General features: G+C 34.4%; 1 long non-coding RNA gene across 37 annotated transcripts in view; it reads left to right on the top strand.

Moving 5' to 3' along the window:
- Window positions 1–10918, top strand: part of LOC112640759 (uncharacterized) — a 62374-nt gene extending 51456 nt beyond the window's left edge. For 31 of the 37 annotated variants that reach the window (XR_007411391.1, XR_007411381.1, XR_007411392.1 and 28 more), the window contains 2 exons: window positions 10223–10449; window positions 10805–10917. This is a non-coding gene — a long non-coding RNA (uncharacterized LOC112640759). Of the gene's footprint in view, window positions 1–10222; window positions 10450–10804 lie in introns of all 37 variants that reach the window. The other 6 variants (XR_004816856.2, XR_007411387.1, XR_007411385.1 and 3 more) reach the window with 2 other exon arrangements.
- The last annotated feature ends 14154 nt before the right edge of the window (window positions 10919–25072 follow it).

Here is a 25072-nt window from a genome sequence, read left to right as displayed (position 1 = left end):
ACATCTGATATTAATCAAAATATACAAAGGTGTCTTACAACTCAACACTAAGAAGACAAAAAAAAAAAACTAATAAAAAAATGGGCCAAAGGTTCTCTATACCATATGCCATTAGAGAAATGAAAATTAAAACAAGAGCTGCCATTACATCCTGAGTAGAATGACCAAAATCTGGAACACTGACAACACCAAATGTCAGCAAGGATGTGAAGCAGCAGGAATTCTTGTGGAATGCAAAATGGTACAGCCACTTTGAAAGATGGTTTAGTAGTTTCTTAGAATACTAAATGTACTCTTACCATATGATCCAGCAATCATTGCCCTTGATATTTTTATCCAAAGATGTTTGATTTATTATTGCCAAAACTTGGCATCAACTAATGGATAAATAATCTCCAGAATCATCAGTATGTAGCGTTTTTGGATTCACTTTTTTCAGTTAACAGTATGCATTTAAGTTTCCACTCTATCTTTTTAGTCAATCTTAAGAGCTCTTTCTTTTTTTTTTTTTTTATTTTTTTAAGAGCTCTTTCTAATGCTATAGTTTTAGTTCAGTGGCTGTCTTCTGTACTTCAAATAATTATGTCCATATATTACTTATTTAATATTTATTGACTTTGTTTTAGTTATCTTTGGCCATCCAATAATCCAATATTTTTCAAAATATTTTTATTTATTTTTATTTTTTAAATTTATTTTTTAAGATTTTATTTATTTGAGAGAGACAGAGATAGTAAGGGAATGAGGAGGGAGGAGAAGGACTCCATCCCAGGACCCAGGGATCATGACCTGAGCCGAAGGCAGACGTTTAACCAACTGAGCCATCCATGCACCCCTCAATATATTTTGAGTCCATTAGGTCATGTTAATATCTAGCTTTGTCAACTTGATTAAGATTACCCAACAATTATTTGAATTTGAAATTCCTTGGGGTTTTCTAAAATTCTAAAACTTATTTTTTAACATTTGTGTAATCTAACTGAAAACTTATAAATATGGCAACACTATTGTTGAAATTTGTTTATTTTTCTAAATGTGGCACACTTATCTGCCACCTAATTTATCTTCTCATTGAATTATGCCTAGCATTGTCAAATACCAACTTTGTATATATGTGATAAAATTATTTCTATAATTTCAATAAAAGAAAAAGACTGAAAAATAACAAAAATATACGGGGATGATTAAAAATTGAAGAAAGGTAGAATTAGACAAACCATCAAGTAGGTAATTTTTAGGTAATCAATCCAGTGAGTGATTAATTCAAGTATTCTGCTTTTTTACTTTTTTTTTTTCTAAGATGTTATTTATTTATTCATGAGAGACAGAGAGAAGCAGAGACATAGCAGAGGGAGAAGCAGGCTCCCTGCAGGGAGCCCCATGCTGGACTCTATCTCAGGACCCGGGGATCCTGACCTGACCCAAAGGCAGAGGTTCAACCACTAAGACACCCAGGTGCCCCTATTTTTCACTTTTAAATACTGTGTATAATTGACCAGTTTCTCTTTGCTTTTACTAGAAAGCATTATAACTCCACATTATTTGTTGACACTGATCTCTAAATTGCAAAACGTCTAGGGCTATAAGTGGGAAAGACTGGTGAGAAGAAATGTGGAATCACAAAGCACAATATTATATCATTCTCATGAAGATATAAATGTACGTGCATTTATGAAAGTATCTTCCAGAATATAATTAATATGAAAACAATCTTATGATTATGTTTTGCTTATGATACGGTATGTGTTGAAGAACATTGTATCCAGCTTTGCTGCCCACTTCTTCAGCCCCTTCTCTCTAGCCCTTGGATCTTCAGGGGTAGTACCAAGAAAACACAGATGAACTGAACAGTCTTTTACATTCCATCATGAAGGAAAAATGGAAACTGCTTAACTGAAACCACACTGTTGGATGAAATAAGAAAGTTCAGAGAAACGTTCATTCAACTAATGGACCATTCAGCGAATGAGTACAAATTGACCACTTACTGAAGTGGCAAGAATGAAGTTGGATCGATGAAAGCTGGTCTAACAATCCCATAAACATAAACTCTTAGTACTTAAGTGGAAAGGAATTCATAGGGATGCAGAGGAGTACCGCAGAATAAGCCAATAAAAAAGATATTGCTGTTATAAACTTCTATTCACCTAAAAGAAAGATGTGAAATATATAAACCATAGCCCACAAACTGAAAGAACTACAAAAAGATAGGGCCAGAATTTAAAAGGGTTCAATAAGAAACTGATAGATAAAGCTGTCAAAGTTTTTCCAAGGACTCCGAGGATTTAAACAACATAATGAATAAAATTAGCCTAAAATGATTATAAAATCTGTCATCCAAAAAATAGTGTACATTGAAGATTAATATAATCAAGCCAGGAAATAGACTATAAAATAAGACACAATTGTAAAGACATATTCTCTGACTCAAAATGCAATATAATAAGAAAATATTGAAGTCTAAACACCTCATGGACTAATAGAAAATCAGGTTGGACACTGAAATATTTAGCAAAGAATGCCTGGAGAGACATTATATAATATGTAAACTTGTATATCACAACATAGAAGAACTTAAACGAAATTTTAAAATTATATTTTAAAAGAATTTTAATTAATTAAAAAAGAATAATATTTAAAATGAGCTCAGTTTTTAAATAACAATAGAATTAGTACTAACCTTATGTAAATAAGAAGTTAATAAAAATATTGGAATAGGGTCCTAAAATTTCAAAATATGATTTTAAGAAACACCTATAGCTCTATAGATAGCTCTATAAACAAGAATGATCAAAAATAAACGGGGAAGCAAAAATAACAAGATTATAAGTGATATCCCCACATATCAGGCTAAGGATTAACATCCACAATAAAAAAAAAAAAACATCTAATAAAAGTTGTTAGAAAAATCTACAATTCAATTGAAAACTGAGCAAAGGAAAAAAGTAGAAAACTTATATGGGCCCCCTTTTGAAAATAAGGCTTATTGAAAAGTATTTGTGGGAGGATAAATTTTTTGAAAAACCACCTTACCACCTAAGAGTGCTATTTTGCAACTATGCAACCTATATTCATTAATTCAAATTACAAATATATGCCAGGGACATTTGTGAATTTAAATAAGGAAACATAAGGATACTCATCCCAATTTTTTTGGAAATCAGAAAACTTTGAAAGAATCTAAATATCCATTAGTATGAGACTGGTTAAATAAATTTTGGATATTCACTTATTCACTGTAGATAGTTCAAAGTGAATAGGGTTATATGAAAAGTAAGTTGTGGGGAAAATTTATGAAAATTTAATTAAAAATTAAATATATCTCTTCATAGACGTGTATATATTTAAATAGTTTTATAATTCAAATTCATGGTTGTGGCTTTTAAGATAGATGCATAAAAGAATAGGATTATGAGCAGTGTAGGACCATTTTTTTTTTTATAAAAAATAGTCTATGATTCGTACTTTGCAACATTCTGTAAAAGGCAAAACTAAGTAGACAGGAATAAAGATCTTGGTTGCCAGGGCTGAATAGGCAAAGCACAGAGAAGATTTGCAGGGCTGTGGAAATACTCTGTACGATTCCATAACTATGTACTCTATGAATTTGGGTGGTAATGATGTGTCATTGCAGGTTCAAGTCTCTGTACCTTCCTGTGGTTGTACTGTGTACCTGGAACTAATCTAGAAAAGAAAATGAATTTTTTAAATGTTTTATTTCTTTGAGAAAGAGAGCAGGCGCACTAGAGTGAGCAAGAGTGCAAGGGCAGGGGGAAGGAGAAGCAGACTCCTCAATGGGCAGGGAGCCCCATTTTGGGGCTCTATCCCAGCACCACAGGATCAGGACCTGAGCCACAGGCAGATGCTTAACTGACTGAGCCACCCAGTTGCCCCTAAAAATGAAGTTCTTAAAAACACCTAAAAAATGAGAAACTCTGAAACAGTAGGTAGGGTGATGTATGGTTTGATTTATAATTATGAATAGGTATAATTGGTTTGACTGAAGTAGAGAGTAAATCAGCTGATGACTTCTGGTATTGACCATTACACTGATCAAACCTTATTAGGAGAAAAACTCTGGAGGATCTTGCTAATAATCCTATAGTCTCTGGTCTTGGTGATTACTAAGCTTGCTGCATGAGATGTTGTCTCTCCCAAAATCATAGGAGGCCTACACATGAGCATCTACCCTCACTTAGCAGATCCTGTAATGGACTATTGTTGATTCCAGCTCTTGCCAGATTGGCTAGGGCCTCCTTCCCTCACATCTGCATTCTGTGGCCAGATGATGAGCATATGGATATGTGTTTATTGTTGTGAAGCTAATTGGAGAACAACCTGGAATAAGCAGCCAAGTCTGAAAAATACAGTTCTTCATTGGAATAGACTTACTCTGATACTCACATTACAAATTGTACAAAGATTATAAAGAGTAGTCAGTATTTCTGATAATGGCTATTGCTCGTGTGAGTGTGTTTAACAGTTTTATTTATAGGCAAATTATAGGCTGTGTCCAAGAAAAGTAGTGATTGCACGTTTATTGATGTCTGTATTCTATTAGCCTGTTGAAGCAGTCTCTGCTTTACATTTGTATTCCCCTCCAGATGATGGTTATTAGGCTATTTGATCATATACAAACAAACCAAAATCAAACCAAAGCAAAGGGCATGATGTAAATAAAGATACAAGATGAAGATACCTAGGTTGTTTTCTTGACGGTTTATGGTCTTTCAGTAGTTTGTTAGTAAAGGTGCCAATCTCCAGCGTGACCATAGGCTGCAGTCATGTGGGTAAATCTGGATGGAAGCAACAGGGGGTATAAACCAGAAACCCACAGTAGAGGATGGTACAGTCTATTGTTGGAAGTAGAATCAGAGGAAATTGCATGGTACTTTCTTCTCTTAACTGATACACTAGTCTACTATAAATGCATTATATATAAGTAACATTTTTGATAGTTTGCTATTTTAACATAGGTAATTTCATGTTTTCCTCTACCAGGTGCATACCTAATTTCTACATTACCATGAACTTTCCTGTTAAAAGCCAATTACTTTCTTTTTGCTTCATATAACATTCTTCATTTGCCCTTTTAATTATTTTAATGGTCCTATAGAGTAATGCAATTACAAGAAAAAATGAATGGTTTAAAATCTGAAGTTTGTCATTGGAAAACTAGCATGAGACACATAACAAGAGAATTCTCAGTAGGAGATCAGATGAACTGAGGAGGTTTCTGCTTAGCTGACAATATTTAGGTTGTTGCCTGTTTTGTAATTTAAATTCCTCCTGCAGTTCTCTAAAGGACAGTAATTTAGATGTATCATTTAAACTTTTACTGTCACACTGCCTTCCCACAATTATTCAAGCTGATGTAAAAAATTACTCCCCAGCTATTTGTAACCTGATATTTTATCAAATAAAGGGATATATGGATTGTTCTAGGGAGCATTTAAATAATAAATGAAAAGAATTCCAGATGAATACATTGTCCTTTAAAGTTAGAAGGGTTTCCTTCCTCTGAGGAGCAACTAAGATGCCAGGGCCTCTCCTGTTGACTTATTGGTGTCACCAAAAGGAACTAAATTGTTGTACAAATACAAAGAAAATAGACATATCGTTCTCATGTGAATTATTCATGCTCAGTAGATGTATCACACAGTTTCTGTTGAAATGTAAAGAACTATATGGAGAAACAGACACACACACACACCACTACACTCACCACATTAACAAATATGCTTTACCTATAAAGTATTTCATCGTAATACAAATAAGAATAACTAAAAGTTTAAAAATTAGGAATCTTATGAAGGACCAGTCTGGTTCTCACTTGTAAGTATAGGAACTTGAAATAAAGGTACGTCATGCACTCATCTAATCTGTCAGCTTTGCAATTGATAGTTTCTGTAAGGTTTTCTCTCTTGTGCTTATTTTTTTCCCTCCTCCTTTAACATAGAATGGTTAGTAAATTAATAATAAGAACCAAAATAAACATCTTCAATTTTTAAAAATATGTATTATTAAGTTTTTACCTCTCATCTTACTCCCTCTGAAAATATTTATTTCTGAGAAACTTTGGAAAAGATAACAGCAATTTTTCATCAGACTCTACAGCTCATAACACCTGGTGATTAAATCCTACTTGGCCTTTTTTTTTTTTAAGACATCAACTAAATTGTGTGTTATATTCATCATTAATTTCTTCAGTGATGTACCAGGTATCCTTGAAACAATTAGGGCTTTGAAATAAGTGTACATGAGAATCTTGGTTCCCTCAATTTCTCTCCCCATAATCACTGGCAATAAAGTCTTCCTTTAATTTCTTCAACTATATAATATGACAATTGCATTACTTATTTTGCATTAAAACTAATATAACCATTTCACCCAAAATATGATTGGCTAGCTCATCTGACTACTTTATTGAAAATATGTTAATATGTGATTATTTATGATGTCATCTCTTTTCTAGATACTTGAATTCTTCTGTTAAATTAGAGAATTTCTGGGTCATTTAAGTGCTAGGAATTTCAGGGGTTATTTCTTTGGAGCATATATTTAAATTCCCCTATATGTAATATAAGTCCTATCTAGTCATTTTATTTAAAATATACCATATTGCTGAAAATCATAGAGAAGCACTTGGCCAGTGGGGTTTGTATCTCTCACAATGACCTCTTCCAACCTGTGATTGATGATTCAAATGGGACATACAGGTGTTAGTACATTTGTATTACTACTAAAATGTCTTAAATTTTGTCTCAAAATCTATCTCATGGGCTCTATTCACACACTGACAGTTTGTTTGTTCATGCCCTAAGTTGTCTCTGAAAAGTTGAGTCTAACGTGTGGCAGGAATAAACACACTTAAAACACGACTACATTTACTTTTTTAAAAAAAGATATTTATTTATTTATTCATGAGAGACACAGAGAGGGGTGCAGAGACACAAGTAGAGGGAGAAGCAACATCTCTGTGGGGACCCTGATGTAGGACTTGATCCAGGCATCCCAGGATCACAACCCAAGCCAAAGGCAGACACTCCACCACTGAGCCACCCTGGTGCCCCCTTTCTTTGCCTTTAAGAGTTGATAATGCAATCAATTATTTGAAGTAAGAAGATTGTGGGGTGCTATTGGATTATAAATATTCGGGCTTAAATTCAGAAATTAGTCTTAAGTAGATTCATTCAATTTTATTCTTCTTAAATTGTTTTCGTATATGAAAACTTGATACTAGTCTATGTTAAAATATTGGGTTGCTATAAATGTATCTGTAAGAAAATATATTTACTTCTCAATCCTATAAGGTGCAAGAAGTTCTTTATACATTTGACATCCCCATCACTGAATAGTACTGGGACTCAAGAGTAGTATTATTCATAATATTTCGAAATCTATTGAGGTAGGCATATGATAGCACTGAAATCATATCATACCGGTCTTTTATACACTAAAAAATTTTTGGCAAGGAAGAGTTTTTTTTTCTATTACAATTGTGGAATTGTGAACATCTTATATCTGTGTGGGTTTTATCTGTATTTTTCTCTATAATTTGACTATATTTTAGCTAGTGTGTATTTATGACTCTTTTAAAATATTACTTTGTATAATCTTTTCTTAATATGAATTTTCCCACCTAACAATTTTGACTTGAGTTTATTTAATGTAGGTCTTGAAACATAAGACTTTTGGATGAGAGGGGATTGGTCTTTTGCGGGTGTATCATCTTCCATCCATTAATTCCCACTTATTCTGTGGAGTTGTATTTAGTTTCTATTACTTACCACAGTACATAATTTCAAGGGAAGCTTTCTTATTTTTAATAGATCAGCTTAACATGTGACTATAGTTATTATGGGGATTGGCAGTTCTTATCACTTCAAAAGGTACTTTTTATTTGCCATGTTTTTGTTACTTTTTTCAATTTCTTGATTTTGCAGAACGGATATAGTCCTTTTCATATACTTTTTCTTTAATGATGTATAAAATATGCACTCTATTCTTCCCATAGCATATTTAACGTTTTAGCAAAAATATGTTAATCTCTAGTCAAAATTAATTAGAATCTTTGGCATCTTGCAGAAAAAGAAAGAAAACCAAAATGGAATGATTTCTCTTTGAACTTACCTCTTCCTTTGCTATGTTATTTATATCTATGTTTTCAACTCCAGTTTGTTTTGAATAAGGAATTTGCATTTTTATTATTTATTTAATATTTGCTATAGACTATTATGCCTATCTTCTGATTTGCTGTGTGAATTTCTTTGTTTGTCATAGTGTCTTCTCCCTTTATTTTTTCTTCTCCCTTTTTTATTTCTGGATTGATTTTTGTACTGAAAAGAATTTAATGTTCTTTTCCACTTCACTTTGAAACTATGGCACCAATGTTTATTGGTTTGTTACTGTTTATAAAACATTCCTCCCTATTAATTTGATTGTCATACTTTTGCAGGAGATCTTTTTTTCTTTTTGATTGATTTTCATATTTGTCTGTGGATGTGATGTTCTGCAATTTCAGTAAGCCATGGCTAAGTGGTGATTTTTCTAAAATTTACTTAACTCGGCTAATATAACTTGGTAATGCTTTTAGCCAGGGAATTTGAACATTATTTGGGGCCAGAAGATACTCAATCATAATATTCCTTCTTCTTCACATTGTCTCCCACTATTCCTTTCCCTTCTCAGGACTCCCTCACTCAATTACTTTCTTCAGCTCTGTGGTAGAGCTATTCATTCTAACCACAGTATCTCTACATGGATTTGTTATATTTTCCATTTATTATCTCTACATGCTTCCTTCTAGACTATTTATATTTATTGTCCAATTTGCTAATTCTTTTTTCAACTGTGTTGTAGCTAATATTTATTCTGTTCACCAATTGTTTGCAGGTGAATTTTTATTTAAACATCTGAATGTTATCATTTCCTAAATTATTTTCTCATACCTATTATTTCTTATTCATATATTTTCTTTTGTTGTGTGATGAATAACCAAAGTTTACTGGCTTAAAACAGTAGACCAGTAGACATTTTTGTCTCACAGTTTCATAAACCAAGAGTCCAGGCATTGCTCAGCTGGACTCTGCTCCTGGTCTTGAAAGCCTGTATAGCCAAGGGCAGCCTGTATTTTCTTCTGATGACATGTCTGGGGAAGGGTAGGCTTCTATGTTCATTTAGGTTACTGTCAGGATTCATTTCCTTGTGACTCTATAACTGAGGTCCCTGGGTTCTCCCTACTGACATTGATTTGAGGTCACCATCATGTTCTGGAGGCTGCCTGTGGTTTCCTACCAGGCGGTCCTCCCACAAACCCTCTCACCACATGGAAGCTTGCATCTTCAGGGCCATCAGGAGAATCTGTCGCTCCAGTGGCTAAGAGTCTTATATAACACACATAGTCATGGGAGTGTCATCCCAAAATCTTTGTCAGGTTCCACCTGTACTCCAGAGAAAAGGAGTGAACTAAAGTGTGACTCACTGGGGGTCACCTTACAATGTTCTCAGCACATTGTCTAAAAAATGCCTTTATACATTGCATTTTCATTTTAAATTTTAAAATCAGAAGAAAATGAATTTAACAATAATGGCTGTATAACCATGATGCTAGCCTGTTATGTATTCATCTTTATAATGGCATAGGAAAAGAGGAAAGACTGAAGAAAAGACCCACAAAAAATGATAAGAACTCATAAGTGTTTCACTGGCACTTTAACTTTGACAGAGAAAAAGAATGTTTCTTGATACTTGTAGATATGTTTGGTTGGACTAGTTTAGAAGCTGGTTCACTTGCTTGGTTCTGGGTCATGATTTCTCTCATTATTTAAGAAATCCAGATCTGACTCTCAGTCTATCGTGGGGCTTATGCTAATCCATTTGCTTGTATATACCTGTGTAGACTGATCCTTATTCTCTACTGTCTAGTGTCACTGGCTTTCACCTTTTGTCTGTGACTATTCATTGCTTCTCAGAGTCATTATGGTAGTTACTATCTCTCTCTCTCTCTCTCCTCTCTTTCTCTCTCTCTTTTATAAGTGTGCCTGTGTGCTTTACAGTATATTTTCAATGTCTTTTACCTAGTATTTCTTTGACTTAAGAGAAAATATGGGTAGCTATGTTTTTGCTCACTGTGCCATCATGACAAGTAATCTCACTTATCTTTATAAGGAAGTGGTGTTTTCTAGTGTTTCTTCTGACCAGCAGAGGCTCATCTTTGCAGGCAAGCAGGTGGAAGATGGCCGCACCCTTTCTGAATACAACATCCAGAAAGAGTCAACTTTCCACCTCATCCTGTGCCTGAGGGGTTATATGCAGATCTTCCTGAAGACCCTGACCTGCAAGACCATTACCCTGGAGGTGGAGCCCAGTGACACTATTGAAAATGTGAAGGCCAAGATCCAGGATAAAGAGGGCACCCCCCTGACCAGCAGAGGCTCATCGTTGCAGGTAAGCAGCTGGAAGATGGCTGCACTCTTTCTGATTACAACATCCAGAAAGAGTCAACTCTCTACCTTGTCCTTCGCCTGAGGGGTGTCTGTTAATTCTTTAATCTTGAATTCTTAGTGCCCAATGATGGCATTGCTCTGGACTCTAGTCATTTGTCCCAATTTAAGTTTAGAAATTACCAGTTTCAGTAACAGCTGAATCACTGGTTTTCTCAATAGCTGTTCAAAATGTTAATACAAGTTTTGTTGCATGGTAGCATAAAAAAAAAGTTTTATTTTAAAACTTATTAGTGCCTTCCAAATTACCAAACTAAAAGACATTTTCAAAGCCATTACCTTCACTGATTTTTTTACAGGTTTTTATTATTTTAATCTGTGTTTAGCACAGAGAAGATCCTGGATACATTTTTTTTTTTTTTTGGAATAAATAAATCATGAAATCTCACTCATAGACTTTTCTTGTTTGAGAAAGCATTTTCATGTTCTCTATTTTCCTCTCTTACCACTTTTTAAAAAAAGATTTTATTTATTCATGAGAGACACACAGATAGAGGCAGAGACACAGGCAGAGGGAGAAGTAGGCTTCTCGTGGGGAGCCTGATGCAGGACTTGATCCCAGGACCCCAGGATCACAACCTGAGCCAAAGGCAGACACTCAACCACAGAGCCACCGAGGTGCCTCCTCCCCACCTTACCGCTTTAATGTAGTGTGCTATATCCTCTACATTAGCCATCCATTCACTCCTCTTATTTTTCTGTTTTTGAGCCAGGAAGCTGTCCTGTGTACCAGTGACCTCATTGCTCCCCATCATCTGATTGGATTTATCCAATGATAGGTACCAGTAGAAGATTGAAGGGAGCAAGTGGTGAAAGCATTTATTATCTCATTGATTTCTCTACCCTATAAGGATTGTTGGTGGTCCTGTTTTAAGTTATCTATTACTTTACAGCAACTTTTGTCTCTAACTCCAGGTGTTGCTGTCTCCCTATCCTGGCAATGCCACCCTTCACTTGTCCTATCAGGTCCTAGAATGGTAAAGGCATTTCCCCCCAGAACTTCTCTCCTTTCACTGTTGGTAAATCCTTTTCCCATCCTTAGCTTTATAGATGGACTCTTCAGTAAACTTCCCCAATGATGCCATTTGTATATTACATTGGTTTCCAGCTGGAACTCTGATTTGTATATGGAAGTTTCACTGAAGTTTTGTCCTTATACTTAGTATGTTTGGAAGTAACAGTAATCTTCTAAATATATCTGTGCTTCAACTGTTATGAAGTGAAAGACTTAATCTATCTTTACAGTTCAAATGACCATCTCTCTAGCACTTCATATTTAAAATTTCTGATACTAAATTCTCATCTATATCCATTTATAGAAAGACTTAGTCTTCTTGAATTTCTTCCTCCTTTGCTGCTAATGCATTCCTCCAGAACTCTAAAATTATTATTTCTAGCTGGACATTATAATAAAAACTGAATAGTAATAAAAATTGAACTGTTTTAAATTATTTTTTTAATCTAAGCTTTTTTAATTTAAAGCTGTCAGACTAGCCTTTCTAGGGAGTGCATGGCTGACTAGGTCAGTAGAGCATGTGACTCTTAATCTTGGGGATGTGAGTTCAAGACCCATATTGAGTGTGGAGTCTACTTAAAAAATAAAAATCAAAAAAGATTAACCTCTCTAAATTGAGACTTAGATCTGTACTGTCTTGTATGGTAGTCACTAGCCTCATATGGCTACTAAAATGTCAATTAAATATTTTTTAATTTTAAAATTTAATTTCTCATTTATACTATCACTATTTGAACACTTGATAGTCAAATGTGATCAGTGCCTTCTGTTTTGGCTGTAAATATGAATATTTCCAACATTGCAGACAGTTTGATTGGCTTAGATCACCACAGTTCTCTTTTCAAAAATAATCTGTGTTTTTCGATTGCCCACTAATTAATTACAAATGCTTTTATCTGGCATTCAAGGCCACCACAGTCTTTTCATAATTTGCTTAGCCTAGATGATTATTGAAAAATAACTTTAGAATTTTATATTAAATTGAAGAGTATGGACCTTTTATAATCATATATAAGGAATAAATTATCTCTAAACCACCTTTAAAATTTTTTTCTTCTTTGGTATATACTATCTTTTTACATGTATTTGGCCTATTATATAATGGTTAATCTGTGAGGTGTTTGTGATTTAAAGTAGTATAATACAACCTTTCTCATAGAAATTATTTAATGTTGGAGTGAAGAGAGGTTTTGACAGGTGAACCCTTAAGCAAGCTATATACTAGTGATTCAATTAGAAGTTAATCACATATGTATTTAACATTGGTGCAAAATTTGTTCACTTATTTTAAACTAGATCCTTGAGGGTTTATATGGTCTCTCTATCACCTAATTTTATAGGAGACAGCGTTTCTGGATTCCTTTAACAGGAAGTTTCATTACTATATACTTGCTGCTGAGTCGACCAATTTTCTTTGCTTCTCTGTGAAGATCAACGGTCAACAACTGGAAGCTAAGCCCATTTGTTTGATTGCTTGGTCTCATGTATAACTTTTTTCATGTTTATTTGCACATGTAGTAGTTCATAAAAGTTACGGTGAACAAAGACTGAATTTTAGCCTGTGATGAGTTTTACAGGGAAAGCCCTGTATGATCAGGTCCAGTTCCTTTTATGTAATCACCTGGATTGGCAGGTTATATACCTGTGGTTGAAATGGATGTAGGTTAGGGCTAAGAAAATGTTGAAGCCTCTGGATATTGAATGTGGAAATAAAAGCCCCTATCTTCTAGATAAGCCTAGAAATTGAGGTATGGACTGGCGTCCTAGAATGCATGCTCAGTTCCATGACCTATAATTTTAATAAGAGCTGAGTAAATGATGCTGTGAGAAAAAGGGTATACTTCTTAAAGTTTCTAACATAAAGTAGACTAGTTACAGAGCTGTCTATGGAGTTAATGAATGAAATTCTTCCCTACTAGAAGCTGATTTATTTTAGTACTAAGTCTGAATGTCAGATCAGAAAACTTTGGCTTTTTTAAAAAAAGGAACTTTGGCTTTAGACTAGTTAATATAAACTTGATCCAGAATCAAATTAAAACTAAATAATGGACAGTTAAACATGCTGAAGTGTTGAGCGGGTGGAGGGGGTGAGGATGAGTTTAAAATGAAGGGGTGGGAAAAATCACTTGTTTTAAAATATTTTATTTATTTATTTGAGAGAGAGAGCAAGCACAAGCAGGGAAGTAGCAGGTAGACAGAGAGGGAAAAGGAGGCTCCCCTCTCAGCAGGGAGCCCAACCAGAGGGCTAGATCCCAGGACCCTGAGATCATGACCTGAGCCAAAGGCAGACACAACCTACTGAGCCACCCAGGCACCTCAAAATCATTGTTATTAAGTATCTTTTTTTCCCATTCTGATATTCAACATTACTAAGTCCACTTTGTTGGGGTTCTCAGATGATGTCTAGACAACCATGACTATTTCAGATAACTGTAAATCCATCCCAGTTTCTAAGATTTTTTTCAGAAGTCCTCTTGCAATTCAGTCTTTCTAAAGGGTGGTACTGCCAGTAGCATTAGAATGAGAATGTGGGAATCATTTCAGGCTCTCTGGCCATGTCAGTAATATTGTTATGGAAGATGGAACAGAGTGTATTCATTAATGATCTGCTCTATGATCCTTAGTAGTGAATGAATTGGAAGGCCCATCTTCTCTTACCTACAGAGGTGGCCATACGTGTAACGTTGGCTGCTGGGTAAATAGCCAACCTGTAATTTTGCTATCTAAGCAGGCAGAGGTTATTACTAATAGAGTATCAGAGAGAAAGAACAGATAGGATGATAAAAGTTGTATCTTCATTACAAATTTGCTGCAAGAGAGAATAACCCCTTAGCAACTACAGCAGGTATTCAGAATACCCCGGAGGACCTAATGTTGTCAGCAAAGGAAGATAAGATTATTTCAACCTTCCTGCCCTGAAGCTAGTCTTTGGTTATTAGGAGCATACTACCATTCCCATGAGATGCATGAATATAGACTGATGAGGGAGTCATTAAAATCTATGGTTGACATTAAACACCACTAGGTTAAAGTTGCCTCTGTGTGTTTGTGCAAATATATTGGACTCCAGTTTGTACATTTTGGTTTAATTAAATAGGAATCTAGTGTAGAATCAGAACAAATTTCATTGGATAGCGCTATCAAAATATTCCTATTTATTCAATAAAATAGAAAGTTATCTATGCTGAAAAATAATAGATGTGGAAAGTTGCACATAATTTTAGTTTTTGTTGATAAGAAAGGGAAATTATGAAGTTTGCCTTTAATTAGAATATTTCAAAACATAATTGACAAAATGTTTTTAAATGTCATATTGAATAACGTATACCCAAAAGGCAGTTCCTTAAAAGTTTTATCCTTTGGTTTTTAACTGATATATATTGAAAACTTTAATTGTCCTAGAAAACAATGCAGTTATGTTTAAAAGAATTTAGCTTTACCTAACTTCTCTGCCTTGACTGGTGAATGGAATTTTTTTCCAGCTAATGATCTAGCTAGCATAGGAATAAGTTTTAACACCAGCTGGTTGGGCCAGCGGGGGAGGGGGGGGAGGGGGGGACTTACTTTAAAAAACATGGAGGGAAATAGCCATTTTTAGCATAAAATATTTCTCATAATGATGCTTTTCTGTCATGAGACTCTTTCTCATGAGAAATGCATTCTTTGACAATAAGCATGGAATAGAAGAGATCAATTCATTATGCAAAAATTAACATTATTCCTGCAGCAGCACTTCACCACTTAAGTCTAAATTCAATCTATTCCATCACGGGTCAAAATACCCTATTTCCATCCATCTACCCTTAACGAAATTTATGAGGCAGAAAAGACAAGTAGCTCTATGTTTTTAGATGCACTGATTAGTTTCTGAAGAAAATGTTCTGTTTGTTTGGTGCCCCAGAGATTTTCATATTCCAGGGCAATAGAGCACACGGAGATTTTGGATGAATGAAGAACATGTTTCTTTTGCATAGTGAGAGGAAGTTTTCTGTTAGGGCAAGTCCAAAGATCTCAAACTCATTTCTCTAGAATTATCTTTGCCTGAATACTCTTTGAATTTATATTTTTTAGTTTCTCAATATATATTAGCATGTTTCACAGACAAAAGAATTCAATATCAGAACTTTGTTATACTTTGTTTTCCTGAAATTGAATAAAGTAGTGATTCATGATTTTTTTCATGTTTTTTTGCTTTAAATCAAAAGCTACTTGTTAGAGGCCTATTCTTTCATTGTTTCTTCTCCTCCTCCTTTTTCTTCTACTGCTACCTGCAGTAGAGTTAGATGTTGAATACCCTTATTCACTACCACACCTTATATTTCAGGAAAATGACAAATAAAGTGAAGAGGGAATGATAAACAATGCATTTATTCTTCTCTTTTTAATTTATTTTTATTTATTTTTACATATTTATTTTTTAAGTGATTAACAATCTTTTTTTTAAGATTTTATATATTTATTCATGAGAGAGAGAGAGAGGCAGAGACACAGGCAGAGGGAGAAGCAGGCTCAATGCAGGGAGCCCGACGTGGGACTCGATCCCGGGGTCTCCAGGATCATGCCCTGGGCTGCCCTCTTCTCTTTTTTTAGTAAAAAATTAAAAGCAAATAATATGACTAAAATAATAAATAACAATTCTTTAATTTCTTGGAACTAATAGATCCTAACAATTTTTGTAATATTTGCTTTATATTTTCAGTTAAAAATATAAAACATTACAGATAAAGTTGAAATGTTTCATTTTTTTCTCTTTCTAGGTTTAATTGTCTTCCCCTCTTAGGACTAACTATGATTGATTGTATTTAGGTGATAAATCCTTTATGTTAAATCTTAAAAATGTCTACACTTAGCTTCATTTTATTAGCTGAATCTTATTTTTTGCTGATTAATAGTTTTCTGTTATTCTAATTTGTTTGTTGATTTTTCCCAGCTTTTAAGATTTTTCTGTTTATTGTTTTTTTAAAGACTTTATTTATTTATTTGAGAGAGAGCACAAGTTGTGGAGAGGGAGAAACAGGGTTCTTCTTGAACAGGGAGCCCACAGGGGGCTCGATCCGAGGACCCTGGGATCATGACCTGAGCCAAAAGCAGCCACTTAACTAAGCCACACAGGCGCCCCATTTTTCCTCTTTCTTTTTTTTTTTTTAAGATTTATTTATTTATTTGAGAGAGAGAAAGAGAGAGAGAATGCATGAGTGGGGAGTAAGCAGAGGGAGAGGGAAAGAAAATACTCAAGCAGACTCCCCACTAAGGTGGAGCCCAACACAGGCTTTAATCTCAGGACCTTAAGGTCATGACCTGAGCCAAAATTAGAGTTGATGGCTTAAACAATGGAGCCACCCAGGTGCTCCTTTCTCTGTATTCTTGAAGCTTTGTTATTTCACTATGATATAACTGTGTGAAAAAAAATATATATATATGCCCCTCTTGCTTGGTATTTGGTGTGCTGTCCATCTGAAGAAAGATGAATGGAAAAACAATTTGTTTCTTGTCAATTTTGGGGAAAAAGCTCAGCTCTGATCATCTAGAATATTACTTACCTATAATTTCTGCTGTTCACTCTTGCTAGATTCCCGTGTATGGGTGATGGAACTTCTCAGCTGAACTATATCTCTGCACTACTCTGTTACATATGTCTATTTATGTGCTGCAGCTCTCTTGAAATACACCCTGTTTTGAAACTGTATATATTTTTATTTTTTTATTTTTTTGAAAATATATTTTAAAAATAGTTGTGTATGCATGTACACATAGAGATATCTATATATTTCAATCTCTACACTCACACATAATATCAGGTTCAGTATCCTTCATGCAAGAGTTTTTTAATAAAATCTGTTTCATCATTTCCTATTACTTATAAGCATTATCTGTGTGTGTGTGTACATACACATGCCTGTGTGTACATGTATTCTACATATATTCTGTCTTTATTGTGACGTAGCATTGGATTTCCACATGTGAACTCATAACATCATCTTAACTAAAAATTTGAAGTTTAAATATGGGAATGTTTTAGAGGCACCTGGTACTCAGTAAAGCATGTGATTTTTTTTTTTTTAAGATTTTATTTATTTACTCATGAGAGACACAGAGAGAGAGAAAGGCAGAGACACAAGCAGAGGGAGAAGCAAGCTCCATGGAGGGATCCCGATGTAGGACTTGATCCCAGATCCTGGGGTCACGCCTTGGACTGAAGGTGGTGCTAAACCGCTAGGCCACCAGGGCTGCCCAAGCATGTGACTCTTGATCCCATATTCAGCATAGAGATTACTTACAAAAAAGACAGAAAGAAAAAAGAAAAAAAAATTAATTTATTCATTTGAGAGAGCACAAGCAAGGGGTAGGGTCAGAGGGAAAGGAGAAGCAGGCTCCCCTCTGAGCAGGGACCTCAACATGGGGTATAATTCCAGGACCCAGGATCATGACTTAAGCTTGAAGGCAGATACTTAGCCTACTGAGCCACCCAACAACCCCAAAAACACAAATATTTTTTAAAACGTGGGGATGTTTTCCCCAAGTGAAATTTGGAAACATTTTTTAAATATTTTATTTATTTTTCATGAGAGACACAGGAAGGCAAAGACAAAGGCAGAGGGAGAAGCAGGCTCCCTGTGAACCCCTCGATCAGGACCCCGGGATCATGACTTGAGCCAAAGGCAGATGCTCAACCACTGAGCCACCCAGGCGCCACAGAAACATTTTAATAATACATGAGATAGTTTCTTTTAAATCTTGATAATCCTATTCCCCATTACATCTTTGATGTACTCTGAAATCCAGTGGAAAAACTGAAACAAATATTGTGCTTTGTGCTTATAGTAACTTAGTGAGAGGCAATAAAACATGATTGAGACCAAAGTTCCAAGAAAAACTTCCCAGATTCCCACTTGGTTCTGTGTGCCTTTGTGCAATCATTAAGTACTTTTTTGCCCTGGATTCCTCATCTGAAAAGTAAGGATATCAGTATTTTTCTACAGGGTTTTTCCAAGGGGTGATGACCCTATACATATGTAAGGCAATTCGAAGAGCTCCTGACATATAGTACATAGTGAATGTTCAGTACATTTTAATCCTTGCTAACATAGGGTTAATAATTGTAGTTCTAGGCTTATGGTAATTTAGACACTATTACCCCAATTTGGCTAGTTGGTAGGAGTATTTTCAAGAACCAGTAATTTTGTTGGTCTGAATTAAAGAAAAGCATTAAGACAAATGACATTTCTTTTTCATATTTCTCTTTGGAAAGATAAAATACAAAGATTTCACTGTAATACCAAACTGTTTAAACCATTCAAACAATGACTATAGTCATTACAGGAAAATGATATATAACATAACAAACCTGTGTTAAGTACGCTCTACCAATACATGATAACTAATATCAAACAAGATCTTCCCCTAACTCCAATTAATTTTGCATACACATTAAAATCCTGGTTTACACTAAAGACTAAAAACTTCCTGTCCTTACCTTTTAATTCTTTATTTGTAAGTGACTGCTCTCATTACTTCATACATGAAGCCAATAGATCTTTGGGACTATGCCTTTTAACCTACCCTGTAGGCATCCCGTCATCAAAGTTTAAGTAGCAACTTTCCAAAACAATCTAGCTAGGATTCTGTTTTTGCCTAATTTGGTGATTTATCTTTCAAAGCCAAATATAGTCTAGGTCTTCTTCATGATTTAACTGTATTCAGACCCTGCCTGTGGTCTCTCTCCCTGTCCATATGGTTAAATATAGGAAGGGAGAGTAATGTGACATCATGATTCCTTTCAAGTCTTTTTACATTAATCAGGAAAAATTTTATGGCAACATGTCTTGAATACATTTATTCTTAAGTGTCTTCTATATACATGGCACTGTTCTAAGCCCTAAGGATCTCATATGAAAGACGTAGTTTATTTTCTAGTGAGTGGGAGCAAGGATAAATAAATGAACTATTGCCTAAAAAATATGTTATGTGGTGATCTGTTTAAATTGTAAGTTATGCAAGATTACTATACAGTCAGGGAAATATTGAGGTTTTGTTCAGTTTCTTATATTTATATTAATATTAGAAAATTTAGCATTTTACACACTGCCATTGTGTCTAAAAAATTTCTTGCAAAAAACTGTACTTAAAATTTCACATATTAATATATAAATACTTGCTACTAAATTACTTTGTTAGTAATGCTTATGTAGAAATTACTGTAAAAATTCTATAGAAGGTTGAGAGAGAAGGTTAAATAAAATTTATGTCACACATGTAAATAAATATGCTGAGGAAATGACTACATAATAATTTATCCCCAAGTTCCTTTTAAAAGAGTTACCAGGAAATCTTGGAACCATATACAATAATGATAATTCTGTGACATTTCTCTTGCTAGATCTATAGTTATTTAATTCATTTATATAGTTAAAATGTTCTTATTCAGTATATTCACTATTCATTCATCACTTAAACTCTGCATATGATTATAAATTGGAATATGACCTGCATTTTACAATACTGATCAACTTTTTCTGAGAAGTATTAGCCAGTTAGGGTTTCTTGATACCCAAGTCATCAGAAACTTTTACCAGTTCCTTCACAAAACTTTAATAATATACCTAAATGACCTTAGTTCTTTATCTCCTTACTCAGCTGTCAGTTCAATGCCTGAGGCTGAAATAATATTCCTTGCCTAGAGCAACCCCATGCCACCTGCCCCAACTTGAACCACCTGCACTTTCTTCATCTCCCACTCTTCCATAGATTATATCACATTGTATTTGATTTTTTAGGTTGAATTTAAACTCCTGGTTAAGGTCATTCCTCCTTTTCTTAGATTTTTATTTTCTCTGCCTTTCTTCTTTTTTTAATATGTAGAAGCTAATATTTAAATTTGCAATGATTTTTTTTTTCTTCTCTGCTTTCTCATCACTATTCCCCTTAATGAAGAATTATTTAATGACTTCTAAGACTGATGTGCTGTGGTTTGTCCATTATTCCCCATAGGATCATAAACCTCATATAGCTCAGTTACCTTTAATTTTAAATCTATTATAGTCTCACTGAAATAAAGTCAATAATACGTCCCTGACACATAAGACATCTTAATGCCATTTTTGTCATCTGACTTAGTTATTACATTTAATATCTTATAGGTAATTCATGAAGTATTACCTACACTAAAATAACTTTTAGTAAAATAAGTCTAGCTCTAAATGATAACATTGCATCACTGCTTTTAAATAATAAAATTGACAGTCTTAATTTATCTAGAAAGGCTTCACAGTATTATAGGGGAATTATAGGAGTTATATGTGTCACTTCCATAACAGAATTCTCACTTACAGAGACACTGACCAAGAAACAAGGAAGCCCATTGAATTTATTTTTGGCTAATGTCAAAATGAGTAAAATAAATAGTAGACCCATACATACTAGGTCTTTTCATCCCCTTTGCAGAAACTCAAGCTACTCTTTTTTTCAAGATCCCATCAGTCCCCATAGACTAAAAAGAAGAAATATTGCTGTATTTTGATAGACAAAGTTGGAGGATTCTTTTTAAATATACTGCTCTAAATATAAAACATTTCTAAATGAATACTCTCTAAATATAAAATGTAGAAATACCCTACATTTCTCATGAAAAGGCCATATTATTCATCACCCACACTAATTAAAAAGGATATAAATACAATCATTTCATAATGATATATATGTGACTTGTCCATTTGATGAATTGCCAAAATTATACAATTTTTAAAAAATCCAAATCAATCTATGTCTAATGTTATCATGTTTGATTCTCCCCAACATCTCATCAGTGTTTTCTAAGTGAACATTTTAAACAAATTCTCAGAAATTGCCTAAGAAATGAATATTAAGTTCACCTATATTTTGTATGCAAATCTTACAATTTAAATCATCAAGCATCTACTTATGCAAGGATATGTGCCAAACATTAGGAAACACAAGGTTTCTCAAAGACCACCTCTATAAGTGATCAAGGAAATACAAATCTTTTTTTTTAAAGATTTTATTTATTTATTCATGATAGTCACACAGAGAGAGAGAGAGAGAGAGGCAGAGACACAGGCAGAGGGAGAAGCAGGCTCCATGCAGGGAGCCTGGCATGGGATTCGATCCTGGGTCTCCAGGATCGCACCCTGGGCCAAAGGCAGGCGCCAAACCGCTGCGCCACCCAGGGATCCCAGGAAATATAAATCTAAAAGAAGTAAAGACTGGCTTTTATGTGTGTGTGTTTAAATTCAACCTAAAATTTATAAAGAATTAGTAATATCATCCACAGAAACACTGAGAAAAGGAAGAAAGGGTTGGTTCAAGTTGAGGCAAGTGTAAGTGGGTTTCTGTAGACAAGGATCAGAAAGGAAACTTTTCTGACGTGGATTTATTTATTCAACACATGTTTATTGCATATCTACTGGGTACCAAACACAATTCCAGGTACAAAACTATTAATAATCCTTCTAGCACTGAGAGAAAAACACAATGAGTAGGTAAATAATATAGTATGCTAGAAAACAATAACTGCTATTTTTAAAAAAGGAAGGTGTAGGAATAAAGCAAAATAAGGATGAGAGTAGTAATTTGTTTCACTAAAAAGTTTGGGCCAGGGTGGACATTCCTGAAGGTCAGATTTGAGTCAAGTTACAAAGAAGAATTAGTTAGCCACCCTAGATATCTATGGAAAGAGTGTTCAAAGCAGAAAGAACAACCAAAGCAAAGCAAAGCTTTAACGTCCAAATAGACCTAGTCAACGTGTTCAAAGACTGGAGCTGGTGATAGACAATGCTAGACCATATAGGTTTTGATAATTATTACAAAGATGTTAGCTTCTACTCTGAGTGAAAAAAAAGGAAGTTCTGTAGAACTTTGAGCTTAGGAGTAACATGATCTATGTTTAGCGTCTGTGTTGAGGATCCATATATAGGTGTATGTGTAGAAGGACGTGGATGAGATTAGAAACAAAGAAACATATTATAAGGCTTTTTCAGTCCTCCAATTAAATAGTGATGATGGCTTAGCTCTGGTGGTGGTAGCAGTGGAAGTGGGAGAAGTTATTGGAATTTGAGAAATGTGGAGCTAACAATTTCCTAGCAAGTTGAATGTGGTGCATGAATAGATTAACTCTATAAGTTATTGTCATAGCTGAGACTCCTGTGAGAAAAAGGATACTAAAATAATCAAGAAGTATAACTGTATATTAATTATATTACATTATTGTTTGATTTTAATTAATTTATTAATTAAATTATTATTAATTTAATATATTTCCTAAATAATATGTTTGCTTTAGTTTTCTATTGTGTACAAATTACCACAAATTTAGCCACTTAAAACAATGAAATGTGTTAGCTCACCGTCAGGTCAGGAGTTTGGATATGGATTAATTGGGTTCTTTGCTCAGCAACTCACTAGGCTGACGTCAAGGTTTACATAGGCCACTATATCACCTGAGGCTTGGAGTCCTCTTCCAAGCCCACTGCTTGTGGGCAGAGTTCAAGTCCTCATGGCTGTATGACTGAAGTCCTACTTTCTTGAGAGTTATAAACTGGGGCATACTTTAGCAACTTGATTTGCCCTCAGGTCCTAACCAGGTTGCCTACTCCCAAGGCAGCTAAATTAGTTAAAGCCAACAAGAAAATCTCTCTCTGGTCCACGACAATAGAATTTTTTAACGTGTTTTTATTATTATTATTTTTTTTAGTGTAGTTGGCACACAATGTTACATTAGTTTCAGGTGTACAACATATAAATTCAGCAGGTTTATACATTATGATATGCTTACCAGAAGTATACCTACAATCTTTCCATACAACACTATTACAATACCATTGACTATATTCCTTGTGCAGTCTTTAATTCCTGTGACTTTTTCACTCCATAATTAGAAGCCTATATCTCCCTCTCCCCTTCACCTGTTTTGTCCATTTCCAACCCCACCAGTTATCAGCTAATTCCCAACTATCTGTATTTACAGATCTAATTCTGCTTTTTGTTTCTTTATTCTTTTTTTTTTTAATTACACATGTGAGAAAAGTCATATGGTATTTATCTTTCTCAATCTGACTTAGCATAAGACTCTCTAGATCCCATCCATGCTGCTGCAAATGGCACATTCTCATCCTTTTTAGGAGTATGTGACATTTCAGTGTGTGTGTGTGTGTGTGTGTTTATATATATATACAACATTTGTATATCAGTGGATTCAGATTGCTTCCGTATCTTGGCTATTATAAACATTACTGCAGTAAATATATAAATATATATATATATTTATATATATATACTCTTTTTTTAAATAAATTTATTTTTATTGGTGTTCAATTTACCAACATACAGAATAACACCCAGTGCTCATCCCGTCAAGTGCCCCCCTCAGTGCCCATCACCCATTCACCCCCACCCTCCGCCCTCCTCCCCTTCCACCACCCCTAGTTCATTTCCCAGAGTTAGGAGTCTTTATGTTCTGTCTTCCTTTCTGATATTTTCCACACATTTCTTCTCCCTTCACTTATATTCCCTTTCACTATTATTTTCTCTCTCTCTCTCTCTCTCTCTATATATATATATATAGAATATATATATATCTTTTCAAATTAGTGTTATTTTCTTTGAGGAAATACCTACTAGTAAAATTCCTAGATCTATGGTATTTCTGTTTTTTTTTTAATTTCTTGAAGACCCTTCTTACTGGTTTCCACAGTGACTGCACTAATTTACCTTTCTACCAACAGTGCTTGAGGATTCCTTTTTCTCCACATCCTCACCATCACTTGTTATTTCTTATATTTTTCATTTTATCCATCACTACAATAAAATCTTATATAACCTCATATAACCACAGAAGTGATTATCCTGCCATATTCACAGGATGAGAGAATTATCCAGGATGCATGTAATAGAGGGCAAGCACCTTGGCAGTAATCTTAGAAATCTTTTTGCAATTCATTTTTCAATAGAGTTTTATTATTTTAATTTTGACAAAAATTCTAACAGTTTTCTTCTGTATTACATTTAATGAGAGTAAATTGTTGTTAATGTGCTTGGTTAGATCAGAGCAGTTTGTGATAAGTAAAGGATGTGATTATTTTTCTGATAATAGTTGAAAAAACAGTTTACATAGATGCACATGTTTCCAGGTAGGTATGTATGATAGTGTGACTCTGTGGAAGTTATAGAACTAATAATTAATGAGAATAGGTTAAACCAAGAAGGGGTCTTGCTTAGTGAGGGTTGATCATATTTGGGCTAAGTTTAATGGAACAATTAGCATTTGGGTGATGCAATATACTGGCCGTCACTTCTATCTCAAAGCCAAATTCCATTTCTAATTGTCTCTTAAAATCTAAGCCAGACCCAGAAAAGAATTGCAAGGTCTTTACACAATAATGCTGAATTTATTCTAAAGATTAAGTTACCTTAACAAGTGAAATAATTTTTCCTCAAATTAAAAGCTACTGCACTGTGTTTTTTCATGGAAGACACAGTGGCCACCCCACAGTCGTTTTGAAGGGTTTTAGGAATATAGGGACATGTGATCCTCACATCC

This window comes from Canis lupus, chromosome 6 (genome assembly GCF_003254725.2).
Source record: "Canis lupus dingo isolate Sandy chromosome 6, ASM325472v2, whole genome shotgun sequence".
NCBI classification, from domain to species: domain Eukaryota; kingdom Metazoa; phylum Chordata; class Mammalia; order Carnivora; family Canidae; genus Canis; species Canis lupus.
Note: the sequence above shows the minus strand (reverse complement) of the source record. Positions and strands in the feature narration are given on the sequence as shown.